The 8221-nt window shown below is 40.6% G+C and overlaps 1 protein-coding gene across 1 annotated transcript in view; it reads right to left on the bottom strand.

The window, feature by feature from the left end:
* The window catches only part of WDR43 (WD repeat domain 43), a 47719-nt gene that overhangs the window by 38543 nt on the left and 955 nt on the right, over positions 1 to 8221 (bottom strand). The gene's annotated exons all lie outside the window — the stretch shown is intronic.

Raw genomic sequence — 8221 nt, 5'->3', positions numbered from 1 at the left:
AAAAAAAAAAAAAAAAAAAAAAATTCTCTGTCCCTGTCCCCTACCTCTCTGGAAGGAACAGGACAAATAGGACATGCTCCTGGTATTCTCTTAAAAGATCCAAGCAGCCTCACGCTGCTTCTAAGTCTCAGAAATGAGCCACCTGTTACAGGGCCAAGTGAAGTCTCCATTCCCAAGCAGAGAATACAGATCCATAGCCAAGTAACCAATATTTCCCCCTTTTCCTCCTCATCTCTCCTGTGTTCTAGCTTCATTCTCAGGAAAGGGGACTCAAACTTGTTTTTATAAACACATATTTATTTCAGTCTCCGTAAAAAAACAGTTGGAACTAATAGAGCACAGTAGAAGTTGCCCTAGTGTGTGAGAATTAGTCTGAAAGTTCCATGCAGTCTTAGTGATCCTAATCACTTAAGAGGCACAAGTTCCAACCTAGTGTCAAATGCCACAAGACCGCTTTGATTTGCTTCAAAAACGGTACTGAAGCTTACTTACAGTCCAAAGACAATCAATGATCACGACTTCGGGATATTACATCAAAGTTTACAATACTGAAAACATATAATTTAAGAATTTCTTTACATGAGTTTTTTTTAAAATTAAAGCTTGCCAGCCTGTGCTTTAGCATAAAGCTCTGAGATATCCATTCTTTTAACATAAAATTGACCATTATCACAGGAAAAAGAACATTTTCTCATTTGTGCAGGATCTTTGCTCTACAGCACAAAGCAGAAGCCCAGGATATGTAAAACTTTGCCTAATCCAAAACACACAATGAAAGCTATGATGTTACAAGTGTATAAAGAGTATCAAGGAGTAGAGATGCCTGGGTGGCTCAGTCTGTTAGGCGTCTGCCTTTGGCTCAGCATCCTGAAGCGTCCCACACTGGGCTCCCTGCTCAGCGGAGCCTGCTTCTCCCCCTGCTTATGTGTGCTCTCTGACAGATAAATAAAATCTTTAAAAAAAAAATTGTTTTTTAAAAGAATATTGGGGTGCCTGGGTGGCTTAAAGCCTCTGCCTTCGGCTCAGGTCACGATCCCAGGGTTCTGGGATCGAGCCCCGCATCGGGCTCTCTGCTCAGTGGGGAGCCTCCTCTCTCTCTGCCTGCCAAATAAATAAATAAATAAAATATTTTTTAAAATTAAAAAAAAGATAAATAAGATTTAGAAAGCATTTTCCATTTTGTTTTCATTTAGTTAATCTTATGGAGATGTTACATTTGAAAAATTTTATTCACTTGACACATTAAGGTCAACAAAAAGTGAAAATATTTAACAAAAAAAGTAACTTTTATATAAAGAAAATTACACATTTTTAAGTCTTAAGAAATATATCTACATTAATAAACCCCAAAGAGAAGTTATGATTAAAAGCCAAAGTATGAGAGGCACCTGGATGGCTCAGTCAGTTACGTGTCTGCTTTCAGCTCAAGTCATGATTTCAGAGTCCTGGGTTTGAGCCCCACATTGTGCTCTCTGCTCAGCAGGGAGCCTGCTTCCCTTCCTCTCTCTGCCTGCCTCTCTGCCTTCTTGTGATCAATCTCTCTCTGTGTCAAATAAATAAATAAAATCTTTAAAAAAAGAAAGTATTAAAAAATCCGATGGTCTTATCAATAACCTGTAATATCCCTGAAATAGTGAAACCTTAGCACAAGCAATGTCCTAGGTCCCACCATCAGTTCAATGAACGTCTAATGACACCTCTGAATGATCCCACAGGCAGATAGGGTTTCAGCACAAGGTTATGAACACAAACACCCATCTCAGGCAAGGGCAGTAGGGGAATGTGTACCAACCTCTTACTACATTTCAGTAGAAAACTCTTCTCTGAAAAGTTCTAGAAATTATTTCTCCAACTCCTGGTTTTACCAAATCAAGTTAAAATCATTTTGGGACGCCTGGGTGGCTCAGTTGGTTGGGCAGCTGCCTTCGGCTCAGGTCATGATCCCAGCGTCTTGGGATCGAGTCCCACATCGGGCTCCTTGCTCCGCAGGGAGCCTGCTTCTCCCTCTGCCTCTGCCTGCCATTCTGTCTGCCTGTGCTTGCTCTCTCTCTCTCTCTCTCTCTGATAAATAAAATCTTTAAAAAATAAATAAATAAATAAATAAAAATAAAATCATTTCACACTGACGTTTGTAACGTGTGAAACATAGGCTGCTCCAAATACGTGTATGCTTTTCTGCAAATACAAATGCATCTGTCTTTGGCTCAGGTCATGATTCCAGGGTCCTGGGATCGAGTCTCTCATCGGGCTCCCTGCTCAGAAGGGAGCACGCTTCTCCCTTTGCCTGTTGCTCCCCCTGCTTATGTGCTCTCTCTCTCTGACAAATAAATGAAATCTTTAAAAAAAAAAGGGGGGGGGGAGCACAAAAAGGGGCACTTGACTGGCTCAGTGGGAAAAGCACCAACTCTTGATCTTGGGTTATCAGTTCAAGCCCCACACTGGCTATGGAGATTTCTTAACAAAATTTTGAAAAATTATAAAATAAAAAGCACTTAAAAACTTCCTATATTAATCATTAACATATTCAAACCCTAATTTCCCTATCAACAAGATCTGTGTATTTTGGGAGAAGCAAGCAGAGGCAAGTGGAGGAGCATCCACAGAACTAATGCCCAATTTTGAGAATCAGTGGTCCAAGCCTAAATAATAACACAATTAATGCAACTCAAGTAACTACTGACTCAAGCATATTTTTGCACAGCTGGACCATCTTTTTAAAAATCACTCCCTAGGGAGCAGGATGAGCCTGTCTGGACAGGTCACCCAGATAAGTTTATATAAGCAATGTGCATTTTAGTAAAATCTGTTTTAAATATTACCCCTTACCAAGTATTTCTGAAACCAAGAATTTAGTGCTGATAATTACAGATTATGACAGACCTTTGTCAGCATTTTCTTTCAGAATCTGTTGCTCCTGTGATCAAAAATTTCAATGATTCCCCAGGGAATAAATCATTGTACTGGCATCTGCAATTTGCCTCCAGACCACCTTTCCCAACCTTATTTCCAATTTCCATCTTTACATTACATTCCCTAATCACTAACATCTTCCCATTTCGCTTCTGCTTTTCCCCTCAACTTGGGAATTGCTTTTCCCTCAACTTCCTTTTGGTTAAAAATCTATCCATGCTTCAAGGTCCACCCCAACTCTCATCCCTCTACAAAAAGCTCTTCTACATTTTTATGTAAAGACTTTTATTTTAGAGAGTGCACGATGGGGAATGGGACTGGCAGAGAGGGAAGCAGACCCCACTTAGCAGGGAGACCAATGCAGAGCTCTATCCCAGGACCCTGGGATCATGACCTGAGCTGAAGGCAGATGCTCAACCAACTGAGTGACCCAGGTCCCCCCTCTTCTTTCTCTTAAGACACACATCACACCGTGCTCTGCATTACAGTCACGGTATATCTGAACTGTCCACTCTTCTTTGATGTGTCTCAATCACACTCAGTTTTACCTCCTCTGAAGTACCTAGCACAAGGTTATGTACACACTCATTATGCATGTAAATACACCAAATAATGAAAAGCGTAGGCTAAAACTTTAGTTCGTATCTGTGACTGGAGTTTCTAGAGGTACCACGAGTGAAGACCCCCAAAATGTGATTTCTTTCAAGAGTTTTTTTCAGTGTGAAAGTTGGATTAGGCTAAGCAATAAAGAGTAGCACCATGGGGCACATGGGTGGATCAGTCGTTAACCAGCTGCCTTTGGTTCAGGTCATGATCCCAGGATCCTGGAATCAAGCCCCGCATCAGGCTCCAAACTCCCTGCTTGGTGGGAATACTGCTTCTCCCTCTCCCACTGCACTCCCTCTCTCGCTGTATCTCTCTCAAATAAATAAATAAAATCTTAAAAGAAAAAAAAAAGTAGCACTAGTCTGAAAAATTTTATCAGCATCTGATGCAGAAGGCAATCAGAAGGCTGAGTGAGTCTCAAGGGGTTAAGTGCATAATTTACAGAAGCAAGACATAGAGCAGATGTGGTAAAGACAAAAAGAAAAAAGGGAAAGTGCTGAGCAGTCTGAATCTGATCAAGTAATGACTTTTTAGACTGAGATCCCAAGGAAGAAAAGTTTACATTGAGAGCTAGTACATACACTCATAAAAATATATGTACATATAACTGAAACCAGCTCCACAAAAAAACTTGTCATTTCCATGCAAAATATACTCACTTTTTTAATACTCATTTTTTTTAACTCTATCACAACCCACTAAATCTGTTTCATAATGATCAAAACCTAACTTTGAAAAATCCTGACCTCTAGACACTGAAAATTATGCCCAAGTTTCAAGTTTCATTCTGCAAGTTAGTCTCCTATGCCTTTTCTTGGCCCACCTTACTGTCAGTTCTCTGGCAAATGTTTAAGTCATGGGTAACAAAGAACAAAATGTGTGCATTTCACATGTAATTACATAATATTTATATCAAAAACAAATTCTAATACCAGGACCTTCTATTCCTGCCAACAGGATCTACTCTGCACACTCTTCCTTGTTTCAAGTCTACATACTGGAGAGACCATAAGATACAGCACCAGACATTCAGGAATACAAAGAGATTGCACCATATCTCCAAAGGATAGGAATGGGGATACTCAACTTAGATTCTTCCAAGAAACATTCTTAATGCTACTAGGCTTGCCTTGTCTCATGTCTGAAATGCCATGTGCTTCGTTTAACAAGAACTAAGCTGTGTGAGATCATTTTAATTGCAGTGACAGCAAAGCAGCATGGAAGCTGAGAGGAGACAAAGTCTGTTTCTTCAGGGCTATACACCAGCTAGGGAAGGAAAGTAGAAAAGTTTTGAGAGATTTTAGGGGGCAACAAAATAGGGCCAGTTACTAGGTGGGACAAGGGCACTTATTTTGTGGCTCTGGCATATCACTTAACAGCTCAGCCTCAGTTTACACACACATACCTGAGAAGCTTTAAAAACAGCATCCATCTATAGTCCACCCATGTGTCTCTTTGCACTTTTCTTATCATCTGAGGTCCTCTTCCCCCCCCACTGGGCTCCATCCACCAAATGAAATACTCAGCTATTTAATATGTACAAAAACCCTCCAAAAACTACTGTGGCATAAATGTGAGGTATTATGATCATTCTTGGCCAAGAAAACAGTATGATTTTTCTAAACATCCAGGAACCTCTACTTTAACTCTTATTACCCAAGTAACCCAGCACTAATTCATTTTATTCCACTCACAGGAGTAATGTTCACCAAACTTTGTCCTTGGGTGGCAAACTGCCAATTACTGAACCAGATACAGGATACTCTTACAAAATGATTTACACTGAGAAATGTAGCAGTAAATTATAAAAAGAGCCCAAAGAGGGCGCCTGGGTGGCTCAGTGGTTAGGCCGCTGCCTTCGGCTCAGGTCGTGATCTCGGGGTCCTGGGATCGAGTCCCGCATCGGGCTCTCTGCTCAGCAGGGAGCCTGCTTCCTCTTCTCTATCTCTCTCTGCCTGCCTCTCTGCCTACTTGTGATTTCTCTCTGTCAAATAAATAAATAAAAAAAAAAAAAAAAAAAAGCCCAAAGAGAATGCTCACTGTATCATTCAATAATAACACCTAACATTTACTACTCACTTACTACACCAGTCATATACACTGCCTCATTTAATTCTCAAAGGACCATGAAAGGTGGGTAGCATAATCTCTACTTCATGTGTGAGTAACAAAAATCTTAAGTTGTTGGGCGCCTGGGTGGCTCAGTGGGTTAAGCCGCTGCCTTCGGCTCAGGTCATGATCTCAGGGTCCTGGGATAGAGTCCCACATCGGGCTCTCTGCTCAGCAGGGAGCCTGCTTCCTCCTCTCTCTCTCTCTGCCTGCCTCTCTGCCTACTTGTGATCTCTGTCTGTCAAATAAATAAAATCTTTAAAAAAAATCTTAAGTTGTTGGGAACACAGGCTTCAGAATAACATCCTTACCAAGACTCATACTCTAATCCTCAAAGATTTAAAATAAATAGGTTTAATAAAATGAGGGCATCTTAAAACTTCCATGGCAAGGATCCTAACCCAGGGACCTGGGACCAGAGACTGAAGCAGCTGCTACACCTCGTTCTTCATTATCTAGCTTTTTTATTTTTATTTTTATATTTTTTTAAGATTTTATTTATTTATTTGACAGAGAGAGATCACAAGTAGGCAGAGAGGCAGGCAGAGAGAGAGAGGAGGAAGCAGGCTCCCTGCTGAGCAGAGAGCCCGACGCAGGACTCGATCCCAGGACCCTGAGATCATGACCTGAGCCGAAGGCAGCGGCTCAACCCACTGAGCCACCCAGGTGCCCTATCTAGCTTTTTTTAAAAAAATCACATGACTTTATAATTTTATTCTGTAATAAATGTGCATATTTAAGAGAACCACTTCTCCCTCTAATCTTCAACTAAAACTGATGCTCTAGATGGATACATCCCCAATATGAGGAGGATCAAAATGTCCTCTCTCCATTCCTCCCAGTTCTCAATTCTGTGACTCAAGATCTAGGATTACAGTGTAAGAACAGTAGACCAGGAGTCAAAGGACCTTGATTCTAATGGTCACAGTCTCTTTACTGGTTACTAAAGATTTGGTGAAGTCACCTGGAACTTCCTTAGCTCTGACTCTCAGTTTTTAAAAATTTTATTTCAGGACATTTTATAGAGCTGCGTGGCTAAAATGAAAACGTGCAGCTAAAAGAATACTGAAACCTATACAAACTTTTTTTAAGTAGCCAAATTCTCGTTTTTCAATGAGGCCCTCCAAATTAGTAACTTGCTCATTGTGACAAAAGCAAGTTTGAGTTGAGTCCTGGACATGAAACCAAATCCAGATATTTTTCTACTATTTCAGAGTGGCATACATAATCCAAAACTCTGACTTTAAACAGGAAATTTAAGATTAGTTTTATTCCTGAGGCATATCATGTGACTTAAGTCAACAGAAAAGCAAAGGGGTAGGGGGCAACAAATTTTTACTATCCTAATATTAATTATTATTTGCTGTAGATAATGGAGCACAAAGCTCTAAATACTTGAGTTCTGGTCCTGGTTCTATTTCTGGTTTTTATGCAAGCTGACTAATTTTCCAGAGTCTCAGTTTCTTCTTCACAAACAAGGCAAGAAGTTAGCCTTTATCTACCTGCAAGGACTAACCATACAAATATTGAGATACTAGTAACAACACTTGCAGCACTTACATACACTAATAAATGTTTCTACGTTACTAACCACGTTCACCTTCACAACCACTCTGAGGTGGATACTATCACCCCTCCCTGTTCTACAAAGGAGAAACCAGAAGTACAATCACCACTATGAAGCCAAACCTAGATACAAATGGAAGCAGCAGAGCTTGGATCCATGAATCTAATCTCTGCTCCACGTATTCCCCCAGCATCAGTCTTATCATCTCTTTACAGGACTGTTAAATAGAAACACAGAAAACAATTTTATTTATTTTTTTTTAAAGATTTTATTTATCTATTTGACAGAGAGAGATCACAAGTAGGCAGAGAGAGAGAGGAGGAGGAAGCAGACTCCCTGCTGAGCAGAGAGCCCGATGCGGGACTCGATCCCAGGACCCTGAGATCATGACCTGAGCCCAAGGCAGTGGCTCAACCCACTGAGCCACCCAGGCGCCCAGAAAACAATTTTAAAAAAGAAAAAATAGCAGACTGCTGTAACTTTAACAATGGCTATGGTTTTTCTTTTTCCAAAGTCCAAGTTCGCCTTGACTTAAGAGCACTTGTAAAGGTTTCTTTTATTTATTAACTAAAGTCACTTCATCTAGAAACTAAGAAACTATCTTAAGATCCGAAAAATACCTAAACATACTCACCCAAAGCACAGTTAGATGTACCCCTACTTTCAACCCCCAAATTTAGCACACATTTATCGCACTGTAGTCGGATGGGAGTTAAAAATCTGTCTTGAATAGACTTTGAAGTTTTACACATAGTGTCAGCTAAACACTCACGTTCTTCCAAATCACATTAGACTGATTGCCTACCCTTTAGCTGTAGTACCCACGTGCAACTGCGTTAGAGCAGACGTGGTCGAGTGACTCCACAGTGAATGACATCTTACCTGAGATAAGGCCCTAACAGAAAAGCCTTCCCTAACACGGCAATGTCCTGTCTCAGAGAAACCTCACCTGAACTCACCTTCATTACATTAAACCGGCTACTTCACTTTACCTCCACATCCTAACGCAGACTTCGGACTTGGCTAAGA

This window comes from Mustela nigripes, chromosome 7 (assembly GCF_022355385.1).
Source record: "Mustela nigripes isolate SB6536 chromosome 7, MUSNIG.SB6536, whole genome shotgun sequence".
Classification (NCBI taxonomy): domain Eukaryota; kingdom Metazoa; phylum Chordata; class Mammalia; order Carnivora; family Mustelidae; genus Mustela; species Mustela nigripes.
This window is presented reverse-complemented; position numbering and strand designations above follow the sequence as displayed.